General features: G+C 39.3%; 1 protein-coding gene across 3 annotated transcripts in view; it reads left to right on the top strand.

Moving 5' to 3' along the window:
* Positions 1 to 27,335, top strand: part of LOC105481355 (fibroblast growth factor 13) — a 626,871-nt gene that overhangs the window by 214,694 nt on the left and 384,842 nt on the right. The window lies entirely within an intron of this gene.

Genomic DNA, 27,335 nt, shown 5'->3' on the forward strand with positions numbered 1-27,335 from the left:
GTTCTACATGTGCTCGAAAGAAATGTGTATTCTCTAATTATTGGATGCAGGGTTCTATACGGTTTAATTACATTAAGCTTGTTAATTATGTAGTTCAAATCTATGATTGTGTTAAATTTTGCGTGATTGATCTGGCACTTTTTTGACAGGTGTGTGTGAAAAGTGCTGCGGTAATTGTGGATTTATTAATTTTCCTTATATGTATGCCATTTTGTGTCACTTATATTTAGACTGTAGTGCTAGTTTATTGATATTTTTACATTTAAACTTTATGTAATAAACCTGTTTATTTTTGGTAAAATTAATAAAAGATAAAGCCTTAAACAAGTACTTACTTCTTAGAAATGTTATAAAATTTAGGGAACGGCAGCCCAAAATTTACCTCCAAAAGCATATCTCTTAATTTTGTTAACTTGTAAATGTAATTAACTGTTCATTGTGGGAATTTAAATTATTGGCTTCTTTTATTTATACATACATTTTAATAATTTTTGTTTGCTGGCCTCAGTGGAGAATGTCTTAGATGCTTCTGGCGATTGAATGTGGTTGAATATATTTCACTTCCTTTTTAGTGGAAGTGAAATATATTTTACAATATATTTCATCACCTGGTCATAATCACTGCCAACATTTCATCGTACAGCCTTCCATTCTTCCCTCTGTACATTTTTTTTCCTGGTTGAGGTTATTATCCAATTCAATATTTTATCTTGATTTGTTTTAACTTTCGTTATAGCTTAAACATTTTCTTATGTCATTACTAACGCTTTTGTACATCCTACTTCTCCACCCCTAACAACTAAGAGAATTACAGTGAACTTTGGGATGCAATAAAATATACCTAAATTAGTGAATAGTACAGAACTAAATTGTGAAGGACAGAAACTAAAGAATATGACTTGACCATTAATGACGTTATTTGTACCATGGTTTAGAAACTTGAATTATCGAGTTTCTACAATGTTTGCCATTCTTGGGGAAAGCTTTATAGCAAAGGTGGAATTTAAGCTGATCATGGATCTCTTCGTCAATGCTAAGCCAACTACATTTAGCAAAGGTACTAGGGCAGGTGTGAACCAGGCCCCATAATACAGAGTGGGTGATGGAAAGTAGATTAGACAGCAATAATGTAATAGGAAGACCCGTCAGCTTCACTCTTGAGAGGGGCAGGTATACAATTTAGCAAGCAGGATGGGACCAAATTCTGGAGGACCTAGACTGTCAAAAGAGTTGCTGCTCTCTGTGCAAAAGAGATGCTTCTAGCTGTGTTGCTGCCACATCGATAAACTGGTAGTTTGAGATGAGGAAAGAGGAATTTTTTTTGTTCCCATGGGTTATGCAGTCTCAACTACAAATTTCTGTCTGCGAAGAAGGGAAGGACAAAGCTGAACTGCTTTAAGAAAGGAAAGTGAAAAACATTAGGCTGATTTTGCTGGTGAATTTGTAACCCCAAGTTAGCATAGATCATCATTTTTTTGTCCTTCTTATAAAAGTATGAGAAAGTATAATTATCCTGATATTAAACAGGAAGGAACCAGATCTCAAGGGGGTTGAGTAATTTCATGTGACCAACATCACAAGCTAGATCTTAGGGCACCTAGTTTGACAGGTTTTCTATTAATCTGTACTGCTTCTTCAGGGCTCAATGTGATAGTATTTAATGATGATAACAGTTGTTGCTAGCCCTTTTTTCACAGCTTTGAGGTCTGTAAGTTCTTAATTTTTCCTAGCAAAATTCTGCAATACTAAATATCAGAAGGAATAAATCTCCAGAGAAGTCCAGCCTTGTAGTTATTGTTTATTAAGCACTTTTTTTTCTAGCTGGATCATTGTAGGATTTTATGCACACACACATACACATGAACACTCACACACATATACACATCATATTTATCTAGGTGCGGATCTCTTCATTGTTTTTGCTTGGAATTTGTGGGACTCATTTTATCAATATTCTCAGCTTTTTCCTCAGCTAAGTTATCCTCAGTTATACTTTTAATAATTGTTTGTTTTGGAGTCATTCTGTCTCCTTCATCGAAATGCCTATGATGGCTAAGTCAGTTCAGCCCTTCATATCTATATTCCTTTCTCTCTTCTTTTCAATGTTTTAGTTTTTGACTTTTGTACTCTGGAGACCTTCAGAATGTGAGGATTTTGTTTTATTTCCTGTAGTGTTAGTTTGGCTTTTCACTTAATGTGCCTCTCTTGACCTACCTTTCCCTCCATTTTTCCCATATTTCAATAAATGGAACCTTCATCCACCTGATTGCTCAAGCCAGGAGTTCTCTGTGTCTGAATTCTTACAGGCAAAACCTTGTCAAATGTTTTCTAACATACATCCAAAGTATGTGTTGAATCATTTCATTTCACAAAGCAAAATAGTGGCTAAGGTAGGGCTGGAACCCAGGTTTTCTAGAACACCCTGGTTTATATCCTGGCTCCACCACTTTCTACCTGTGTATTCATGGGGAAATTACTTCTCTGAGTGCTCATTTTTTAAATAAGACATGAAGACAGCTATATTTCAGAGAGAAATCAAAAAAACTCTATGACTTCATTTATATGAAATGTACAGCTTAGGCAATTCTATAGAGACAGAAAATAGATTAGTGGTTGCCTAGTGATAAGAGGGTCTAGGAGGGAAATGTGGGGGAGCATTGACTGCTAAAGGATATGGGGTTTCTTTTTGGGGTAGTGAAAATGTTCTAAAATTGATTGTGGTGATAGTTTGACAGTTGTGTGAAGATACTAAATTTAATTGTTAGCTTTAAAGGGTGAGTTATATGGCATATGAACTATATTTCAATTAAGCTGTTTAAAAAGAAAAAAAAAAATTAAAGGAGGGAAAGTTCCTGAGATGGCCAGCAATGGAGTCCCTTCAGCCTCAAAGGCCCAGATGAACTTTTTCCATGTTCTAGTTTGGCCATCCAGGTTTGTGGCCCAGTGAAACTCTCACAAGTACCTGATCTTGGACCTGGACAGAGTCTCCTCAGCTGCATCACAGTGACCACTTTAACAGGCTTTCTCTGCTTTAGAAACACAGCTTGGAAATCTCTATCCCTTTGTGGATTTTGGAAGCTACATTTGGCAGCTTCCTAAGGTAAGCACAGAGCAAAAATAATTTGCCACCTGGGGCTCTATGGCAGATGGAACTTAGTCGCCTCTTAATATCCTCAGCTGAAGAGTTGAGACATACCTGAGGCCTCAATTTTTTTTCAAAGGTCTGATGCGTTTGTCTTTAATGCAAACTGCACTGGCCTGATAGTCCTGGCAATTCCAATGCTGAATTACTTGAGACATTTTAGAGAGTTAAGGGCATATGTTTTAAGGAATCTGCCTTGATCGTCCCCACTGAGAAATATCCTCCAATGTGGATTACTCAGTGCAGGTTTACTGGAGACATTTCATACAATCTGGAAGATTTAAGAGTTGAAGACATGCCCTGGGTCTCCATTTTGTAAGAGGTTCCATTCATCAGTCTTCACAACAAACCATTCTTACCTTTTGCTTTCCACTGAGGCAATCCATATTATCAAGGCAGCTGAAAGAAATGACACAACTTGCACTTTGATTTTATAAGAAGTTGAATCTAGTTATCTCCATTGGTACCATTCTAGAATTACTCCCAACAACATAGATTTATTCTGGACTTTCAATGCAGTCTATATAACAGAGTTGGGGACATAACTTGGGCCTAAATTTTATAAGAAGTTTGATCCTCCCTTCTCCACAAAAACCATCCTGACCTATCTCTCTCCCATGCTGAATTACTCCAGTTTTTCAATAACTTCTGGAATATATAAGAGTTGATGATACACCTCAGGCTTCAATTTTATAAGAAGTTGCTCCTACTTATCTCTATTACAAAGCATCCTGAATTAACACTGCCCAGAGTGAAGTCACCTGATGCAGATTTACTGGAGGCATTCTATATGGCCAGGCATTTACTGGAGACGTTCTGTATGATCAGGGAACTTGAAGAGTGAATACGTCCAGTAGGTCTGACAGATTAACCTGGTGCCATCTTTTCCCACTTCAAGAATTCCTTTGAAGGTTAGATTAGATAATATAGTTACAGTACTTGGCACACAGCAGTCTCTTAACTAATGTTTGTTCTCACTGCCTCTGGACTCATTTCTATTGCCTCCATTCATACAACCACATGGGCATTTATCATGTGTATTTACACACACTCGTGTATGTATTCATATATATTACATATATAGGAGTGTACACATACATTTGTGTATGTGTGTGTGTATATGTATATGTAATACATATATACACATCTATTCATCTCCATTGGAATCATTGTAGAATTACTCCCAACAACATAGATTTATTCTGAACTTTCAATGCAATCTATATAACAGAGTTGGGGACATAACTTGGGCCTAAATTTTGTAAGAAGTTTGATCCCCCCATCTCCACACAAACCATCCTAGCCTGAATGTTTTTTGATATATATGTATTACATATATGTGTGTGTATGTATATACATATATACACTTGTATATGTGTATGTTTGTATATACATATGTTCTAGAGTAAAATGGAGAGTTACTTCAGTCATTTGAAGGAATGCTGCACCTATTTACCACAGAGGTCTGTTTTGAGTGTTCGGTGTCAAGGAAGGATACGAATATTTTAGAAAGACAAAACAAACATTACTTTGAGTGAAAGAGATTAGTGCATTTCCATCTTTCTTTAAAAACACAGAAAATAAAGTAGGAAATGAGTCTATTTATGTGGCATGGGGGAAAGCAACTGTCCCCCAAGTGGCCCATTTCTTCTTGGATCTCCATGCAAAAGGCAAACTGGAGACCAGGGAGGCTGGAGCAACCTAGATAGGACATCAGTAGGGAGGCCATGTGATTGGCCCTGAGGCATCTCACAGACTGTCATCTCAAGTACCGTTGTGGAGCCAAATGTTGAAGTGAATAAAATATGTTCTAGTTATGCTTGGGAGACCTCCCAAGTCCAGTTGCCTTACTTTCCTCCTCCCTTTGCTTTCTTTTGCCAAGATTATGCTAGAAGGAAAAGGAGAGAGGAGAGGAGAAAGCTGGGACAATTCCATCACTAAATTAGATATGTTACATTTTTATTTGCACTTAGAAAAACTGGGATTGTCTATCAGCCCTGTGTTTACTTAGCAACTTCAGATTAGGAGAGAACTAGGAGATTTGATCTTTCACTGACTTTGGGAAAATTTCTTTGATATCCTGAGCATCAACTTCACTATTTGCAAAAATAGCAATAGAGATAATAGTACTTTCCCCCCTCTTTTCACATATTGCTTGTTATCAACATATAAAGCACAAACAGGTGAACTCCTTCCTGGGTTCGCATAATTCACATTTAAATGAGACTAAAGTGCTTAGCTAAACTCGAAGAAAAAAATGGGCAGAAGTGAAATATTTTCTACATATTAAAATAGCAGAGATTAAAAAGTAATGACATGTATTGGTAAGAGTACAAGGAGATGGGCAGTTTCATGTTCTTCTAGTGAGGGTTGAAATTTTGGTATATGGTGAGAGATAGGCATCTAGTTTCATTCTTTTGCATATCGATATCCAGTTTTCCAGTACCATTGATTGAAGAGACTGTCCTTTCCCCAGTGTATGTTTCTGACACTTTGGTCAAAAATGAGTTCACTGTAGATGTATGGATTTGTCTTTGAGTTCTCTATTCTGTTCTGCTGATTTATGTTTCTGTTTTATGCCAGTACCATGCTGTTTTGATTACTATGGCTCTGTAGTATAATTCAGTGTAAAGAAATGTGATTCTTCCAGTTTTGTTATTTTTTGCCCAGGATTTATTTGGATATTCTGAGTCTGTAGTGGTTCCATATAGATTTTAGGATTTTTTTTTTCTATTTCTGTGAATAATATCATTTGTATTTTGATAGAGATTGCATTGAGTCTATAGATTGCTTTGGGTAGTACGGAAATTTTAACAATATTGATTCTTCCAATCCATGTACATGGAATAGCTTTACATTTTTGGTGTCCACTTCCATTTCTTACATTAATGTTCTATAGTTTTCATTATAGAGATCTTTCACTTCTTTTGTTATTCTTAGGTTTTTGGTAGTTATTGTAAATGTGATTACTTTCTTGATATCATTTTTCTGATTGTTTGCTGTTGGCATATAGAAATGCTACTGATTTTTGTATGTTGACTTTGTATCCTGCAACTTTACCGAATGTATATATCATTTCTAACAATTTTTTTTGTGAAGTCTTTAGTAGGTTTTTCCAAATGTAAGATTATACCATCTGCAAACAAGGATAATTTGAGTTCTTCCTTTTCAACTTGGATGCCCTTTATTTCTTTCTCTTGTCTGATTGCCCTAGCTAGGACTTCCACTACTATGTTGAATAACAATGGTGAAAGTGAACACCCTTATCATGTACCCGATCGTGAAAGAAAGGCTTTCAGTTTTTTTCCCCATTCATTACAATAGTAGCTGTGAGTTTGTCACATATGGTTTTTATTATGTTGAGATATGTTCCTTCTATGCCCAGTTATTTGAGGGTTTTTCACATGAAGTGATGATGAATTTCATCAAATGCTTTTTCTGCATCAATTGAAATGATCATATGATTTTTGTTCTTCATTCTGTTGATATGATGTATCACATTAATTGATTTTGTATGTTCAACCATCCTTGCATGCCTGAGATAAATCCCAGTTGGTCATGATGAATGATCCTTCTTAATATATTGTTGAATTCAGTTTGCTAATATTTTTTGAGGATTTTTGCATCAATATTCATCAGTGATACTGGCCTATAGTTTTCATTTTTTCATGTATCTTTGGTTTTGGTACCGGGATAACACGGGCTTTGTAAAATGAGTTTGGAATTATTCCATCATCCTCTATTTTTTAGAGTAGTTTGGGTAGTATAGGTGTTAATTTTTGAAATCTTTGGTAGAATTCAACAGTGAAGCCATTGGGTCCTGAGCTTTTCCTGTCAGGGAGAGTTTTCAATATGGCTTCAATCTCTTTACCTGTTATTTGTCTATCCAAGTAATATCAGTGGTAATATCTCCCGTTTCTTTTGTAATTGAGTTTATTTGGATCTTCTCTCTTCTTTACTTAGTTAATCTCACTAATTTTCTATCAATTTTACTTATATTTTCCGAGAACCAGCTTTTTGTTTCACTTACCTTTTATGTATTTTTTTTGTTTCAATTTCATTTAGTTCTGTTCTGATCTTCATTATTTCTTTTATTCTGCTGGAGTTTGGTTTAGATTGTTCTTGTTGCTCCACTTTTGTGCGGTGTGACCTTAGATTGTCTATTCGTGCCCTTTCAGACTTTTTGGTGAAGGCATTTAATGCTATGAACTTACTTCTTAGCACTGCATTTGTTCTTTCCCAGAGGTTTTGAGAGGTTGTGTCACTATTATGTTTCAATTCAAATAATTTTTTAATAGCCATCTTGATTTCATTGTTGACCCAACGATCATTCAGGATCAGATTATTTAATTTCCATGTTATTTGCATGGTTTTGAGGGTTCCTTTTGGATTTGATTTCCAATTTTATTCCACTGTTGTCTGAAAGAATGCTTGATATAAATTTGGTTTTCTTAAATTTACAGAGATTTGTTTTGTGGCCTATCATATGGTCCATTTTGGAGAATGTTTCATGTGCTTATAAATAGAATGTATATTCTACAGTTGTTGGGTAGAATGGTCTGGAAATATCTGTTGAGTCCATTTGTTATAGGCTGTAGTTTCAGTCCATCGTTTCTTTGTTGACTTTTTGTATTGATGACCTGTCTAGTGCTCTCGGTGGATTATTGAAGTCACCCACTGTTATTGTGTTGCCATCTTTCTCATTTTTTAGGTCTAGTAGTAATTGTTTTATAAATTTGGGAGTTCCAGTGTTAGGTGCATATATATTTAGGACTGTGATATTTTCCTCTTGGACTAGTCCTTTTATCATTATATAATGCTCCTCTTTGTATTTTAAAATTGCTGTTGCTTTAAAGTTTGTTTAGTCTGATATAAGAATAACTACTGCTGGCTTTTGGTGTGCATTTACATGGAATATCTTTTTCCACCCCTTTGCCTTAAGGTTATGTGGGTCTTTATGTGTTAGGTGAGTCTCCTGAAGACAGCAGAAACTTGGCTGGTAAATTCTTATCCATTCTGACATTCTGTATCTTTGCAGTGGAGTATTTAGGCCCATTACTTTCAATGTTAGTATTGAGGTATGAAGTGATATTGAGGTGGTATTCTATTCATCATGCTATTTGTTGCCTAAATAACTTGTTTTCTTTCATTGTGTTATTGTTATATAGATCTTATGAGATTTATGCTTTAATGAGGTTCTATTTTGGTGTTTTTTGAGGATTTGTTTCAAGATTTAGACCTCCTTTTACCATATCTCGTAGTGCTGGCTTGGTAGTGACAAATTCTTTTAACATTTGTTTGTCTGGAAAATAATGTATCTATCCTTCATTTACGAAGCTTAATTTTTCTGGATACAAAATTTTTGGCTGATAATTATTTTGTTTAAGGAAGCTAAAAATAAGGCCCCAATCCCTTCGAGCTTGTAGGGTTTCTGCTGAGAAATCTGCGTTCATCTGATAAGTTTTTCTTTATAGGTTAGCTGATGCTTTTGCCTCACAGCTCTTAAGATTCTTTCCTTTGTCTTGACTTTAGATAACCTGATGACTGTGTACCTAGGTGATGATCTTTATATGATGAATTTCCCAGCTGTTCTTTGAGCTTCTTTTGGGGTTTTTTGATTTCTAGATCTCTAGCAAGGTCAGGGAAGTTTTCCTTGATTATTTCTTCCAATATGTTTTACAAACTGTTACATTTCTTTTCTTCCTTGGGAACACCAATTATTCTTATGTTTACCATAGTCCCAAACTTCTTGGAGACTTTGTTAATTTTTTAAAATTCTTTTTTCTTTGTTTTTGATGGATTAGGTTCTGCTTGTTCGATTCTATTGCTGAGGTTTTCCAGTGAATTTGCATTTCTATAAGTGTGTCCTTGATTACCAGAAGTTGTGATTCTTGTTTTAGTTACTCTGTTTCACTGAAGAATTTTCCTTTCATTTTCTGGACCATGTTTTTGATTCATTTAAGCTGGACTTCACCTTTCTCTGGTGCCTCCTTGATTAGCTTAATAATCGACCTTCTGAATTCTTCTGGCAATTCAGAGATTTTGTCTTGGCTTGGATTCATTGCTGGTGAGCTGGTATGATGTTTTGGGGGTGTTAAAGAACCTTGTTTTCTCATATTACCAGAATTGTCTTTCTGGTTCCTTCTCATTTGTGTCGACTATGTCAGGGGGACGATCTGGGATTCAAAGGCTGCTGTTCACATTCTTTTGTCCCATGGGGTGGTCTCTTGATATGGTGTTCTCCCCCTTCTTCTAGGAATGGGGTTTCCTGAGAGCTGAAGTGTAGTGATTGTTTTTGCCTTTCTGGGTCTAGCCACCCAGTGGAGCTACCAGGCTCCAGGTTGGCACTGGGGAATGCCTGCAAAGAATCCCATGATGTGATCTCTCTTCAGATCTTGCAACCGTAGATACCAGCACCTGCTCCGGTGGAGATGGAGGTAGCAGGGAAGTGAAGTGGACTCTGTGAGGGTCCTTGGTTGTTTTTGTTTAGTGTGCTGGTTTTGTGTTTGTTGGTTTCCAGCCAGGAGGTAGCGCTTTCAAGAGTGCATCAACTGCGGTCCTATAGGAAGGATGCAAACTTGCCCTAGGGTCACCTAGTTAAATATTCAGGTTTCTCAGGTGGTGGACAGGGCCACAGAGCTCCCAAGAGATTATGACCTTTGTCTTCGATACCAGGGTGGGTAGAGAAAGACCACCAGGTGGGGGCAGGGTTAGGCATATCTGAACTCAGATTCTCTTTGGGCAGGGCTTCATGTGGCTGCCTTTGGGATGGGGTTGTGGTTCCCAGTCCATTGGAGTTATATTCCCAGGGTGATTATGGTTGCATCTGCTCGGTCGTACAGTTCACCAGAGAAGTGGGTGAAAGACAGGAGTCACAGGCCTCATCCAGCTCCCCTGCAGCCTGCAGTCCTAAAGGCCAGTGTCACTCCCACTATGCCCCCACAACAGCACCGATTCTATTTCCAGATAGCCAGTGACCAGCACTGAGAACTTACCCCAGACCACGAACCTCCCCATTGAGAAAGCAAGCAGACTCACAGTTTTTTGGTATCTCAGGGAACCTGCAGGGGTGATCCAGTTCCTTCAAAGGGTCTGTGGATCCTCTCGGCTTTCCTAGTATTTTCCTGCAGTTGTTCTTCGAGCAAAAGTTCACTATGTGAGTCTCTACACATGGCTCTGTCAGTCCAAGGAAGAGCTGCAAGCTTGTCCTGCCTCCTATCTGCCACCTTAATCTCTATAGACCTCACAATGCTCAATATTATTCCAATTTTTTGAAGGTTTTATAACTTGTTTTGTGACCTAACGTATAGTTTATCCTTGAGAAAGATCTAAGTGTTGAGGAAAAGAATGTGTGTTCTGTAACTGTTTAATGAAATGTTCTGTAAATATCTATTAGGTCCATTTGGTCTATAGTTCGGATTAAGTCCGATGTTTCTTTGTTGATTTTCTGTCTGGAATATCTGTCCAGTGCTGAATGTAGGGCATTGAAGTCTCCAGCTATTATTGTATTGGGGTCTGTCTCCCTTTAGCTCTAATAATATTTGCTTTATATATCTGGGTGGTCCAGTGTTCTATATGTATATATTTACAATTGTTATATCCTCTTGCCAAATTGACCTCTTCATCATTATACAGTGACTTTCTTTGTGTCTTTCTAGTTTTTGTCTTGAAATCCATTTTGTCTCATATAAGCATAGCTACTACCGCTCTTTTTTTGATTTCCATTGGTATGGAATATCTTTTTCTGTCCTTTCATTTTCAATCTATGTGTATTTCTATAGGTTAAATATGTGTCTTGTAAGCAAAAGATCATTTTTTCTGTTTTTTGAAATCCATTCAGCCAGTCTATGTCTTTTAATTGGAGAGTTTAGTTCATTTACATTCAATGTTATTATTGATAACTAAGGACTTACTCCTGTCATTTGCTTATTTGTTTTCTGGTTGTTTTGTAGTGTTTGCTTCTTTCTTGCTTGCTTTTTTGGCTTCCTTTTAGGGAAGATGATTTTCTCTAGCAATATGACTTAATTTCTTGCTTTTTAATTTTCATGGATTTGTTTCATGTTTTTTGATCCATTCTGCTATGAAACTCTGATGCATTTTTCACTATGTCAACTCCATTTTTAAACTTTAGAATTTCTTGGGGTTTTTTTTTGTTTGTTTATTTCAATCTTTTTAATTTATCTGGTAGCATTCTGAATTCCTTCCCTGTGTTTTCTTGAATTTCTTTGAGTTTTCTCAAAGCAGCTATTTTGAATTCTCTTTCTATAAGAAGGTCACATATCTCTCTCTCTCCAGGCTTGGCCTCTGGTGTCTTATTTAGTTCATTTAGTGAGGTCATGCTTTTCAGGACGGTGTTGATGCTTGTGGAAATCCACCTGTATCTGATCTGGGCGTTGGAAAGTTAGATATTTACTAGTCTTTATAGTCTGGGCTAATTTGTATGCATCCTCGTTGAGAAGCCTCTCCTGGTATTCAAAAGGACTTAAGTATTAGGATCTAAGCCTTATCTTCATTAGGAGGCACCCCAAGCCAAGTAACACTGTGGTTCTTTCCAACTTCTGGAGGTACCACCTTGATGGTCTTGGATCATATCCAGAATAAATCCTTGTCTTATTAAATAAAAAATTTGTTTTCTTCCCTTATTTCTTCCAAACGAATGTAGTCTGTCTGTCTGTTCTGTACCACCTGGAGCTGGAGGGGCAGTGACACAAGCAACCCTGTGGTCAATACCAGTGGACTTCTCCTGGATTAGACCCAAAGCCAGCACAGCCCTGGATTTTGCCAAAGGCCCACTGTAACCACTACCTGTCTTCCATCTATGTTTGTTCAGGGCCCTGGGGCTCTACAATCAGCAGGTGCTTAAGCCAGTCAGGTGTCCTTCCCTTCAGGACAATGTGTTGCCCTAGGCCCTGGTCAGGTCCAGAGGTGCTGTCTGGGATCTAGGGCCTGGAGTCAAAACACTCTTGAAGTCTACCTGGTGTTCTATTGTACTGCAGCTGAGCTGGCACTCAAACCATGAGATGTGGTCCTTCCCATGCTTTCCTCCCCATTCCACAGACAGAGAAACCTCACCCTGTTGCCACCACTACAGGCCCACAGGGGGAAGCCAATGTCCCATAAAGCTCAAGAGCTCTTTAGTTGGTTTGTGGTGAATTCTGCCTAGCCTGGAGCTCACCCTTCATGGCAGTGGGCTCCTCTCTGGCCCAGGGCACATCCAGAAATGTCAGTGAAGAGCCAAGGCCTGGAATTGAGGACCTCACAAGCCCTCTTGGTGCTCTATACCTTTGTGGTTGACCTGGCACCTAAAGTGCAAGACAAAGTCCCTTTTACTTGTCCCTCCACTTTTCCCAAACAGAAGGAGTCTCTTCTCATAGCCAGCATGGCTGGGAATTTGCTGTATATTACCTGAAGTCAACAAGTCTTAGAGTCTCATGCAAGGCCCACAGTGTATTTCCTGGGTATCACTACTGGTTATTCAGGGCCCACGGGCTTTTTGGTCAGCTCATGGTAAGTCCTGGCAGGACTGGGTTTTTCGCTTCAAGGCAATGAATTTCCTTCTGGCCCAGGGTGTGTCTAGAAATGTCATTCAGGAGCTAGGGCCTGGAAATGAGAACTCACAACTCTGATTGGTGTCCTATTTTACTGTGACTGAGCTGGTATCCATAATGCAAGACAGAGGTGTCTTTACTCTCCCCTCTCCTCTCTTCAAGTGGAAGGAAGGGATTTATTTTGGAACTGCGAGCTGTGCAGGTTGGGGTTGGGGGACAAGTGGTACAAACAATTCCTTAGCTTCCCCAGCTGGTGTCTCAGTAGGTCACATATCCCCCTGAGTCTAATGGCTCTTAGCCAAGTTTAGCACTAAGATTTGCCTTGAATTTGCAGTCCTTGTGTCCCAGATTGCTTTTCTTTTCTTTTCTTTTTTTTTTTTGTGACAGCAATGTCAGATTTATTAAAGTTCCATATTTAAAAATGCAACACATCTTTACGCTTTTGTGTTCATCTTTTTTTTTTTTTTTAATTATACTTTATGTTCTAGGGTATATGTGCACAACTCGCTGGTTTGTTTACATAAGTATATATGTGACATGTGGGTTTGCTACACCCATCAACTCGTCATTTACATTAGGTATTTCTTCTAATGCTATCCCTCCCCAAGCCCCCGACCCCCAACAGGCCCCGGTGTGTGATGTTCCCCTCCCTGTGTCCGTGTGTTCTCATTGTTCAACTCCCACTTATGAGTGGGAACATGTGGTGTTTGGTTTTCTCTTATTGTGTTGCTTTGCTAAGAATGATGGTTTCCAGTTTCATCCATGTCCCTGCAAAGGACATGAACTCATCCTTTTTTATGGCTGCATAGTATTCCATGGTGTATATGTGCCACATTTTCTTTATCCAGTCTATAATTGATGGGCATTTGGGTTGGTTCCAAGACTTTGCTATTGTGAACAGTACTGCAATAAACATATGTGTGCATGTGTCTTTATAGTAGAATGATTTATAATCCTTTGGATATATACCAAGTAATGGGATTGGTGGGTCAGATGGTATTTCTGGTTCTAGATCCTGGAGGAATCGCTACACTGTCTTCCACAGTGGTTGAACTAATTCACACTGCCACCAACAGTGTAAAAGCATTCCTATTTCTCCACATCCTTTCCAGCATCTGTTGCTTCCTAAGGTTTCAATGATCGCCATTCTAACTGGCATGAGACGGTACCTCATTGTGGTTTTGATTTGCCTTTCTCTAATGACCAGTGATGATGAGCTTTTTTTCATATGTTTGTTGGCCACATAAATGTCTTCTTTTGAGAAGCATCCATTCATATCCTTTGCCCACTTTTTGATGGGGTCGTTTGTTTTTATCTTGTAAATTTATTTAAGTTCCTTGTAGATTCTTGATGTTAGCCTTTTGTCAGATGGATAGAATGCAAAAATTTTCTCCCATTGTGTAGGTTGCCTGTTCACTCTGATGATAGTTTCTTTTGCTGTTCAGAAGCTCTTTAGTTTAATTAGATCCCATTTGTCAATTTTGGCTTTTGTTGCCATTGCTTTTGGTATATTAGTCATGACGTCTTTGTCCATGCCTATGTCCTAAATGGTATTGCCTAGGTTTTCTTCTAGGGTTTTTATGGTTTTAGGTCTAACATTTAAGTCTTTAATCCATCTTGACTTAATTTTTGTATAAGTTGTAAGGAAGGGAACCAGCTTCAGCTTTCTACATATGGCCAGCCAGTTTTCCCAGCAACATTTATTAAATAGGGAATCCTTTCCCCATTTCTTGTTTTTGTCAGGTTTGTCAAAGATCAGATGGCTGTAGATGTGTGCTATTATTTCTGAGGCCTCTGTTCTGTTCCATTGGTCTATATATCTGTTTTGGTACTAGTACCATGCTGTTTTGGTTACTGTAGGCTTGTAGTATAGTTTGAAGTCAGGTAGCATGATGCCTCCAGCTTTGTTCTTTTGGCTTAGGATTGTCTTGGCTATGCGGACTCTTTTTTGGTACCATATGAGGTTTAAAGTAGTTTTTTCCAATTCTGTGAAGAAAGTCAATGGTAGTTTGATGGGAATGGCATTGTAAATTACCTTAGGCAGTATGGCCATTTTCACGATATTGATTCTTCCTATCTATGAGCATGGAATGTTCTTCCATTTGTTTGTTTCCTCTTTTATTTCCTTGAGTAACAGTTTGTAGTTCTCCTTGAAGAGGTCCTTCTCGTCCCTTGTAAGTTGTATTACTAGGTATTTTATTCTTTTAGTAGCTATTGTGAATGGGAGTTCACTCATAATTTGGCTCTCTGTCTGTTATTGGTGTATAGGAATGCTTGTGATTTTTGCACATTGATTTTGTATCCTGAGACTTTGCTGAAATTGCTAATCAGATTAAGGATATTTGGGGCTGAAATGATAGGGTTATCTAAATATACATTCATATCATCTTCAAACAGAAACAATTCGACTTACTCTTTCCTTAACTGAATACCCTTTCTTTCCCTTGCGTTATTGCCCTGGCCAGAATTTCCAGTACTATGAGAGGTGACAACGTGCTAGCAGCCCTCGCTCTCAGGGCTTCCCCGGCCTCAGCGTCCACTCTGGTAGCGCTTGAGGAGCCCTTCAGCCCTCCACTGCACTGTGGGAGCCCCTCACAGGCCAGCGTAAGTTCCAAGTGGGTGCAGGCTCGGTCGACCCCGCACTCAGAGCGCCGGCAGGGGCCACCTGCACTGGGCAGTGAGGGGCTTAGCACCTGGGCCAGGGACGCGCTGAAATTCTCACTGGGCGTCAGCCACCTCCCCGTGGGGCAGGGCTTGGGACCTACAGCCTCCTATGCCCAACCCCCCCTCCCCAACCTCACTGTGGGCTCCCACATGGCCCGAGCCTCCCCAGTGGGCGCCACCCCCTGTTCCAAGGCACCGGGTCCCATCAACCGCCCAAGGGCTGAAGAGTGCAGGTGTGTGGTGCAGGACTGAGGAGCAGCTCTGCCCGTGGCCCCGGTGTGGCATCCACTAGGTGAAGCCAGCTGGGTTCCTGACTTGCCGGAGGGTACTTGGAGAACTTTTATTTCTAGCCGGAGGATTGTATATGCACCAATCAGCACTCTGTGTCTAGCTTGGTGTTTGTGGATGCACCAATCAGTACTCTTTATCTAGCTAATCTGGTGAGGACTTAGTGAAATTTTATGTCTAGCTGGAGAATTGTAAACACACCAATCAGCACCCTGTGTCTAGCTCAAGGTTTGTAAACGCACCAATCAGTGCTGTGTGTCTAGCTAATCTAGTGGGGACTTGGAGAACTTTTATGTCTAGCTAAAGGACTTTAAATGCACCAATCAGCACTCTGAATAGCTCAAGGTTTGTAAATGCACCAATCAGTGCTCTGTTTCTAGCTAATCTAGTGGGGACTTGGAGAACTTCTGTGTCTAGCTAAAAGATTTGTAAATGCACCAGTCAGCACCCTTTGTTTAGCTCAGGGATCGTAAATATACCAATCACCACTCTGTCAAAACAGACCTATCAGCAGGATGTGGGTGGGGTCAGAGAAGAGAATTAAACCAGGCTGCTGGAGCCAGCAGTGGCAACCCACTCGGGTCCCCTTCCACACTGTGGAAGCTTGGTTCTTTCGCTCTTCGCAATAAATCTTGCTGCTGCTCACTCTTTGGGTCCACGCTGCCTTTATGAGCTGTAACACTCACTGTGAAGGTCTGCAGCTTCACTCCTGAAGCCAGCGAGACCACAAACCCACTGGAAGGAACAAACAACTCCAGATGGGCAGCCTTTAAGAGCTGTAACACTCATCTTGAAGGTCTACAGCTTCACTCCTGAAGTCAGCAAGACCACGAAGCCATCAGAAGGAAGAAACTCCGGACGTATCTGAATATCTGAAGGAACAAACTCCAGACACACCATCTTTAAGGACTGTAACCTTCAGCCGGGCACGGTGGCTCACGTCGGTAATCCCAGCACTTTGGGAGGCCAAGGCGGGCAGATCACGAGGTCAGGAGATCGAGACCATCCTGGCTAACACAGTGAAACCCCTTCTCTACAAAAAGTACAAAAATATTAGCCAGGCATGGTGGCACACACCTGTAGTCCCAGCTACTCGGGAGGCTGAGGCAGGAGAATAGCATGAACCCAGGAGGCGGAGCTGGCAGTGAGCCGATATCATGCCACTCCACTCCAGCCTGGGCGACAGAGCGAGACTCAGTCTCAAAGAAAGAAGGAAAGAAAGAGAAAGAGAGAAAGAGAGAAAAGAAAGAACTGTAACACTCACTGCGAGGGTCTGCGACTTCATTCTTGAAGTCAGCGAGACCAAGAACCCACTAATTCTGGACACACTATATTGCATAGGAGTGGTGACAGAGGGCATCCTTGTCTTCTGCCGGTTTTCAAAGGGAATGCTTCCAGTTTTGGCCCATTCCATATGATATTGCCTTTGGGTTTGTCATAAATAGGTCTAATTATTTTGAGATACGTTCCAAAAATAACTAGTTTTTTGAGAGTTTTTAGCATGAAGGGCTGCTGAATTTTATCGAAGGCCTTTTCTGCATCTATTGAGATAATCATATGGTTTTAGTCATTGGTTCTGTTTATGTGATGGTTTACGTTTATTGCTTTGTGTATGTTGAACCAGCCTTGCATCCTGGGAATGAAGTCAACTTGATCATGGTGGATAAGCTTTTTGATGTGCTGCTGGATTCAGTTTCCCAGTATTTTATTGAGGATTTTTGCATCGATGTTCATCAGGGATATTGGCCTAAAATTTTCTTTTTTTGTTGTGTCTCTGCCAGGTTTTGTTATCAGGGTCATGCTGGCCTCATTAAATGAATTAGGGAGGATTCCCCCTTTTTCTGTTGATTGGAATAGTTTCAGAAGGAATGGTACCAGCTCCTCTTTGTACCTCCGGTAGAATTCGGCTGTGAAGCCATCTGATCTTTGACAAACCTGAGAGAAACAAGAAATGGGGAAAGGATTCCCTATTTAATAAATGGTGCTGGGAAAATTGGCTAGCCATAAGTAGAAAGCTGAAACTGGATCCTTTCCTTACTCCTTATACGAAAATTAATTCAAGATGGATTAGAGACTTAAATGTTAGACCTAATACCATAAAAATCCTAGAGGAAAACCTAGGTAGTACCATTCAGGACATAGGCATGGGCAAAGACTTCATGTCTAAAACACCAAAAGCAACGGCAGCAAAAGCCAAAATTGACAAATGGGATCTCATTAAATTAAAGAGCTTCTGCACAGCAAAAGAAACTACCATCAGAGTGAACAGGCAGCCTACAGAATGGGAGAAAATTTTTGCAATCTACTCATCTGACAAAGGGCTAATATCCAGAACCTACAAAGAACTCAAACAAATTTACAAGAAAAAAACAAACAACCCCATCAAAAAGTGGGCAAAGGATATGAACAGACATTTCTCAAAAGAAGACATTCATACAGCCAACAGACACATGAAAAAATGCTCATCATCACTGGCCATCAGAGAAATGCAAATCAAAACCACAATGAGATACCATCTCACACCAGTTAGAATGGCGATCATTAAAAAGTCAGGAAACAACAGGTGCTGGAGAGGATGTGGAGAAATAGGAACACTTTTACACTGTTGGTGGGACTGTAAACTAGTTCAACCATTATGGAAAACAGTATGGCGATTCCTCAAGGATCTAGAACTAGATGTACCATATGACCCAGCCATCCCATTACTGGGTATATACCCAAAGGATTATAAATTATGCTGCTATAAAGACACATGCACACGTATGTTTATTGCAGCACTATTCACAATAGCAAAGACTTGGAATCAACCCAAATGTCCATCAGTGACAGACTGGATTAAGAAAATGTGGCACATATACACCATGGAATACTATGCAGCCATCAAAAAGGATGAGTTTGCGTCCTTTGTAGGGACATGGATGCAGCTGGAAACCATCATTCTTAGCAAACTATCACAAGAACAGAAAACCAAACACCGCATGTTCTCACTCATAGGTGGGAACTGAACAATGAGATCACTTGGACTCAGGAAGGGGAACATCACACACCGGGGCCCATCATGGGGAGGGGGGAGGGGGGAGGGATTGCATTGGGAGTTATACCTGATGTAAATGACGAGTTGATGGGTGCAGCACACCAACATGGCACAAGTATACATATGTAACAAACCTGCACGTTATGCACATGTACCCTACAACTTAAAGTATAATAATAATAAATAAATTAAAAAAAAAAAAAGAATTCGGCTGTGAATGTGTCTGATCTTGGACTTTTTTTGGTTGGTAGGCTATTAATTACTGCCTGAATTTCAAAACCTATTTTTGGTCTATTCAGAGATTCGACTTCTTCTTGGTTTAGTCTTGGGCGGTTGTGTGTGTCCAGGAATTTATCCATTTCTTCTAGTTTTTCTAGTTTATTTGTGTAGAGGTGTTTATAGTATTCTCTGATGGTAGTTTGTATTTCTGTGGGATTGGTAGTAATATCCCCTTTATCATTTTTTTTTTAATTGCGTCTGCTTGATTCTTCTCTCTTTTCTTCTTTATTTGTGTAGCTAGTCGCCTATTTATTTTGTTGATCTTTTCAAAAAACCAGCTCCTGAATTCAGTGATTTTTTTGAAGGGATTTTTGTGTCTCTGTCTCCTTCCTTTCTGCTCTGATCTTAGGTATTTATTGTCTGCTGCTAGCTTTTGAATGTGTTTGCTCTTGCTTCTCTAGTTTGTTTAATTTTCATGTTAGGGTATCAATTTTAGATCTTTCCTGCTTTTTCTTGTGGGCATTTAGTGCTATAAATTTCCCTCTACACACTGCTTTAAATGTGTCCCAGAGATTCTGATACATTGTGTCTTTGTTCTCGTTGGTTTCAAAGAATATCTTCATTTCTCTCTTTATTTCGTTATAGTCAGTAGTTATTCAGGAGCAGCTTGTTCATTTTCCATGTAGTTGTGCAGTTCTGAGTGAGTTTCTTAATCCTGAGTTCTAATTTGATTGCACTGTGGTCTGAGAGACAGTTTATTGTGATGTCTCTTCTTTTACATTTGCTGAGGAGTGCTTTACTTTGAAGTATGTGGTCAATTTTGGGATAAGTGCAATGTCGTGCTGAGAAGAATGTATATTCTGTTGATTTGGGGTGGAGAGTTCTGTAGATTTCTATTAGGTCTGCGTGGTCCAGTACTGAGTTCAAGTCCTGGACATCCTTGTTAATTTTCTGTCTCGTTGATCTGTTTAATACTGGCATTGAGGTGTTAAAGTCTCCCACTATTAGGGAGTCTAAGTCTCTTTGTAGGTCTCTAAGAACTTGCTTTATGAATCTGGGTGCTCCTGTATTGGGTGCATATATATTTAGGATAGTTAGCTCTTCTTATTGTATTGATTCCTTTACCATTATGTAATGCCCTTCTTTGTTTTTTTTGACCTTTGTTGGCTTAAAGTCTGTTTTATCAGAGACTAGGATTGCAACCCCTGCTTTTTTTTTTTTTTCTTTCCATTTGATTGGGAAATCATCCTCCATGCCTTTATTTTGAGCCTATGTGTGTCTTTGCATGTGAGATGGGTCTCCTGAATACAGCACACCAACTGATCTTGACTCTTTATCCAGTTTGCCTTCTGTGTCTTTTAATTAGGGCATTTAGCCCATTTACATTTCAAGTTAATATTGTTATGTGTGAATTTGATCCTGTCATTATAATGTTAGCTGATTATTTTGCCCATTAGTTGATGCAGTTTCTTCATAGCGTCAATGGTCTTTACAATTTGGCATGTTTTTGCTGTGGCTGGTATTGGTTGTTCCTTTCCATGTTTAGTGCTTCCTTCAGGAGCTCTTATAAGGCAAGCCTGGTGGTGACAAAATCTCTCAGCATTTGCTTATCTGTAAATTATTTCTTCTTCACTTATGAAGCTTAGTTCGGCTGGATATAAAATTCTGGGTTGAAAATTCTTTTCTTTAAGAATGTTGAATATTGGCCCCCACTCTCTTCTGGCTTATATAGGGTTTCTGCAGATATGTCCGCTGTTGGTCTGATGGGCTTCCCTTTGTGGGTAACCTGACCTTTCTCTCTGGCTGCCCTTAAAATTTTTCCTTCATTTCAACCTTGGTGAATCTGATGATTATGTGTCTTTGTGTTGCTCTTTTCAAGGAATATCTTTGTGGTGTTCTCTGTATTTCCTGAATTTGAATGTTGGCCTGCCTTGCTAGGTTGGGGACGTTCTCTTGGATAATACCCTGAAGAGTGCTTTCCAATATGGTTCTATTCTCCTCATCACTTTTAGGTATGCCAATCTAACGTATATTTGGTCTTTTCACATAGTTCCATATTTCCTGGAGCCTTTGTTTATTTCTTTTCACTCTTTTTTCTCTAGTCTTGTCTCTTCACTTTATTTCATTCATTTGATCTTCAATCACAGATACCCTTTCTTCCACTTGATCAATTCAACTATTGAAACCTGTGTATGCTTCACGAAATTCTCATGCTGCATTTTTCAGCTCCCTCAGGTCTTTTATGTTCTTCTCTACATTGGTTATTCTAGTTCGCATTTTGTCTAACCTTTTTTCAAGGTTTTTAGCTTCCTTGTGTTGGGTTAGAACATGCTCATTTAGCTCAGAGGAGTTTGTTATTATCCACCTTCTGAAGCCTACTTCTGTCAGTTCATCAAAATCATTCTCCATTCGGGTTGTGATCCTTTGTAGGAGAAGAGGCGTTCTTGTTTTTGGAATTTTCAAGCTTTCTGTGCTGGTTCCTCCCCATGTTTGTGGTTTCATCTACCTTTGGTGTTTGATATTGGTTTCCTACGGATGGGGTTTTGGTGTGGACGTTCTTTTTGCTGATGTTGATGCTATTCCTTTCTGTTTGTTAGTTTTCCTTCTAACAGTCAGGCTCTTCAGCTGCAGGTCTGTTGAGGTTTGCTGGAGGTCCACTCCAGACCCTGTTTGCATGGGTATCACCATCTGAGGCTGCCGAACAGCAACTATTGCTGCCTGATCCTTCCTCTGGAAGTTTTGTCCCAGATGCATCTGGCACCCACCAGATGCCAGCCAGAGCTCTTCTGTGTGAGGTGTCTGTTGGCCCCTACTGGGAGGTGTATACCCGTCAGACTACATGTGGGTCAGGGACCCACTTGAGGAGGCAGGCTGTCTGTTATCAGAGCTCGAACGCTGTGCTGAGTGAACCACTGTTCTCTTCAGAGCCGGCAAGCAGGAACTTTTAAGTCTGCTGAAGCTGCACCCACAGCGGCCCCATCCCCTAGGTGTTCTGTTCCAGGGAGACGGGGGTTTTATCCATAAGTCCCTGACTGGGGCTGCTGCCTTTTGTTCAGATACGCCCTGCCCACAGAGGAGGAATCTAGAGAGGTAGTATGCCTTGCTGAGCTGTGGTGGGCTCCGCCCAGTTTGAACTTCCCAGCAGCTTTGTTTACACTGTGAGCATAAAACTGCCTACTCAAGCCTAAGGAGATGGTGGTCGCCCTTCCTCCCACCAAGCTCGAGCACCCCAGGTCAATTTCAGACTTCTGCACTAGCAGCAAGGATTTCACACCAATGGATCTTAGCTTGCTGGCCTCTGTGGGAGTGGGACCTGCCAAGCCAGGCACTGGAGGGAATCTCCTGGTCTGCTGGTTGCAAGGACTGTGGCAAAAGCGCAGTATCTGGGCAGGAGTGTACCGTTCTTCCTGGGAGTCTCTCATGGCTTCCCTTGGCTAGGAAAGGGAAATCCCCCAACCCCTTGCATTTCCCAGGTGAGGTGACGCCCTGCCCTGCTTCGGCTCGCCCTCTGTGGGTTGCACCCACTGTCCAACCAGTCCCAATGAGATGAACCAGGTTCCTCAGTTGGAAATGCAGAAATCACCTGCCTTCTGCGGGGATCTCTCTGGGAGCAGCAGACCAAAGCTGTTCCTATTTGACCATCTTGCTGGACCCTCTCCAGACTGCTTTTCAAGTTTATTTAGTGTACCTGTGCACTTCAGCTTACCATGGTGAGGCTTGCCAGATTTGACATTCCAACTGCTGGGATGGGCGATTCTCCTCTGAGGGTGGTTTAAATACTCCCTCCAAATGTAAATTAGTTCATCTATTGTAGAAAGCAGTGTGGTGATTTCTCAAAAAGCTGAAAGCAGAACCACCATTCGATCCAGCAACCCCATTACTGGGTACATACGCAGAGGAATATAAAGCATTTTATCATAAAGGGACATGCACACAGAGGTTCATTGCAGCACTATTCATAATACCAAAGACATGGAATTAACCTACATGCCCATCAATGACAGATTGGATAAACAAAATGTGGTAGATGTACACCATAGAATACTATGCAGCCATAAAAAATGAGATCATGTCTTTTGTGGGAACATGGATGAAGCCGGAGGCTATCATACTTAACAAACTAAAGCAGGAACAGAAAAGCAGACACTGCATGTTCTCATTTATCTGTGGGAACTAAATGATAAGATATGAATACAAAGAACAAACAACAGACACTAGGGTCTACTTGGGGGAGGGCTGTTGGGAAGAGAGAAAGGAGCAGAAAACATAACTATTGGATACTGGGTTTAATACCTGGGTGATGAAATAATATCTACAACAAACCCCTGTGACAAGTGTTTCCTTATGTAACAAACCTTCACATGTACTCCTAAACCTAAAATGAAAGTTAAAAAATAAATGAAAATCAGAATTAAAAAATAAATAAAATAAGTACTCAACCCACAGGGGGGCATCAGCTGAAATTATCCCAGTTTTGCTTTCTGCTGAGACAGGGCAGCACCGAGGTCAATGCAATGTTTCACAGTTGCTGCACTCTTCCTCTCCCAAGTGCAGATTCTCTCTCCATGCCATGTGACCATTGCTAGGGGATAGGGGAGGGGTAATGTTGGCAATTTAAGACTGTCTTTTCTGCCCTCTTCATTGCCTCTTTCAGTGATACAATGTTAACACCCGGTACTGTGAGTGTTTACCTGATTGAAGATGCTTTTTTTTTTAAATTTTTATTATTACATGGTTGTTAAATTGCTGTCCTTGAGTTGGGGTGGGACAAGGAGTGGAGGCTTCTCTTTGGTCTTGTAGCTCCACCCCTCTCTGAATGCAGTTTGTTAAAAAGAATATTATGAAAGAATATTTATTGGCATAGATAAATGCTCTCAAAAGTGGAGTTGCTTGTTTACATGCTTTGCAACACATTGTAACATTGTTTATAAGAATAATATTGTGTGAAGCAAACCGTAAAATATCAAACATTAGAGGATTAATTAGTACTATAATGCATACTCTGATTAAATATTAAGCATGGTAAAAATCATGAATTTTGGGTGTTTTCTAAGTCTGTATGAATATTGATGCAAATGCTGAATGAAAACACACACTATATGTTCAGTATAATTTATAATATCTGTAACATATATGTATAGGAAATTATAAGGGATAATATCCTGAAATAATAATTAGTCAACTTTTATGGTAGGGGAATTATTTGTTTAAAATGTATTTATTTCTAAATTTGAAATTAAGTCTACCAAGTAAAATGACTATCAATAATATTATGGATTAGATATTTGCCCACAAAATTCATATTGAAGCCCTAACCCCCAACTTGATGATATTTGGAGGTAAGACTTTAAGGAGATACTTAAGTTTAGATGAGTTCATAAGGTTGGGGCACCTGTGATGTGATTAGTGCCCTTATAAGAAGAGGAATAGAGACTAGAGCCTCCTCTCTCTGTTGTCAGAGGATGCAGCAAGTAGGTGGTTATCTGCAACCAGGAAGGGAGCCCTCACCAGAACCTGACATTGCTGGTACCCTGAGCTTGGACTTTCGGGCTTCAGACTGTGAGAAATAAATGTCTCTGTGAAACCACTCAGAATATGGTGTTTTGTTATAGCAGTCTGATCAGACTAAAACAAATGACAACAGCAAAACTGGAGGCTATTTCAAGGATCCAGTAGTCTCTAGTATTATACAGGAGGTAAAACATATATCTCTAATGACCAGAAGTAGTTCTAGTAATTTTGAAAGCATAGATCCCAAGAGGAAAGGTTGGATCAATTAGCATGATAATAAAATTGATGGAAAGAGTAGTTACTACTTGGTGACTACTAGTTTCTTGACAGTGTAAGAGGCACTTTTACACCTTAACTCATTTAATCTTTATGACAACATGGTGTGTCATTTAATTTTTATTATGCTTTATGGGAAGGTAGGAATTATCTCAATTTCACAGGTATGGAAAGTACATCTCTAAGAGATTAAGGCACTTAAGATCATATAGCTATGATGTGTAAAAAGCGTGAGAATTTGGTTTGTCTGGTTCCTATGTATCTGTGTTTTTGATCATCACTATGCCAACTGGGTGTAATGAGGGATGAGTTTCTAGAAGGGATGGTATTCAGCTATGATGGTTAACCAATAGGTAGAGTTTAGGTTTGAGTACTCTGTTGTCTTAGAGATACGTTTTCATTAAGCATAGATGATGAAAGCTGCTTCAGTTCTTAAGATGTTCACTTTGGATAAATAGACTGGATTGCAAAAAAGGGACATTTTTAACCTTTTATTTTGAAATAATTTTAGACTTACTGAAAAGTGGCGACATTAGTACAGATTTTCTGCATACTTAGTTTCCCCTCATTTTAACTTCTTCTATTACCATAGTATAATTATTGAAACTAGGCGACACTCATTGATACAATACTGTCAACTACACTACAGATTTTATTTAGATTTCACCAGTTATTCTACTACTGTTCCTTTCCTGGTCGAGGATCTCATCCAGTATCTCATGTTTCAATTAGTTGCCATTCTCCTTAGCCTCTTCTAGTCTGTGACAGTTCTGCCTTTTCTTGTCTTTCATGACCTTGACATTTTTGAGGTATACTGGTAAGATATTTTTCAGTATGTTTCTCAATGTGAGTTTTTCTGAAGTTTCCTCATGGTTAAATTCAGGTTAGGAATTTTTGGCAGGGGTAACACAGAAGTGTGTCTTTCCCAATGCATGATACCAAGAGGTACATAATTTCTCTGTCTCCTTACTGGTGAGGTTAACCTTGATCACTTGGGAAATGTGGTGTCACCAGGTCATTCCATTATAAGGATGATACTAGTTTTCCGTTTGTATTAATTTGTATTTTGTTAGGAAATACTTTGAGATTATGTAAATACCATGAATACCTGTTATTCATCATATGTTTTGCTCACTAATTTTAGCACCCATCAACATTTCTTAACTACAGTAATTACTTTTGTGGTGTTTGCCCAATAGCAATGTTCTATCTATATCACTCATTCTACATTTATTAATTTGAATTCTACTATAAAAACATCTGCCCTTCTTCTCCATTTATTTATTTATTCAATTATTTATTTTTGTCAGTATATACTCCAGGATATTTATTTTGTTATATGGATTGGACTCTATTATTATCATCATTTAATTATCCCTATATCTTATGCTATATAAAATAATGAACTCCAAAAGGAACAGCTAAATAAGTGTAAAAATGAAACCACAGAAATGCTAGAAGAAAATATGGGTAATTTCCTCTTAAAGTTTGTTGTTTAAGGCTTTCCAACTACAACTTTTCAATTTACATCAAATTCCATATGCAAAAATAACTAAATACATAAATTATTGATAGACTACATGAAACTAAAACAATTGCACTATAAAACATGCTAAACAAAATTGAAAGACAACTGATAAACAGGAAGAAAATGTTTGCACCATATCACAAAAGACTAATATCCCACAAATATAAAGAACTCTTAAATCGAGGACTAAATGACTAAAACCCTCATTACACCCAGTTGGCACAGTGATGATCAAAAAAAAGGGAAAAATAAAGACATGAGCAGGAAATTCTCACACACACACACACACACACGTATATATATGTGTGTGTATATATATATGTGCATATATATATGTATATGTAAGATGTCCCATAAATATAGGAAAAATGCCTAAGCTCACTTATAATTAGAGAAATGCACATTAAAACAATAGCAAGATGCTGTTTTCTTCCTATCACACTGGTGAAAATTTTAAAGTATGACAACATATTCTCTTGGCAAGGCTGTGGAGAAAGAATTACTTCTCTTTATTGCTGATGGGAATGCAAACCAGTGCAAAAGGGGACTTTTTCAACTATCTAGCACAGAGGTTATACAGATGAAACAGAAATGTATTTATTTTCTGGTGATATTTGGGAGAAGGCTACATTACGATGATGTTTCTGGAGGTCACTGGTAATATAAGTTATATTACATAAGATTATACAACTGACATTTATAGCTACTTGAAATACTTTCCCAAACTCTCCCTTATTGATTGTCTTTAAGAAAATATAGTCATGTTCAGGGAGCGTCAAAATGCCAGCCATCTCCATTGTTACTGAAACTATTTCTGCTTCCCTCCTACTCTCCACCTGATTCAGAGATCTGACTTATTTTCTAAAAGAGAGCTATGGAGTCATATAACTCAGAGCTGAAAAGACCTTTAGAGATGATCTAGCCCATGCCTGAATGATTTAGAGGAGGAAACGAGGCCAGAGAGGGGCAATGACTTGCCCAGGGTCACACAGTGAGCCAAGACTGGAAGAAAAGGGTCCTGACCAGAATGCTCCATATCTCTTGCAAGGTATGTGTAAAGTACCAGACACACAGTAGGCATGCAATATATGAGAGCAATAACAACCACTTGTTTCAAAGGGTGCA

The sequence above is a fragment of the Macaca nemestrina genome, chromosome X, assembly GCF_043159975.1.
Source record: "Macaca nemestrina isolate mMacNem1 chromosome X, mMacNem.hap1, whole genome shotgun sequence".
In the NCBI taxonomy this organism is placed as follows: domain Eukaryota; kingdom Metazoa; phylum Chordata; class Mammalia; order Primates; family Cercopithecidae; genus Macaca; species Macaca nemestrina.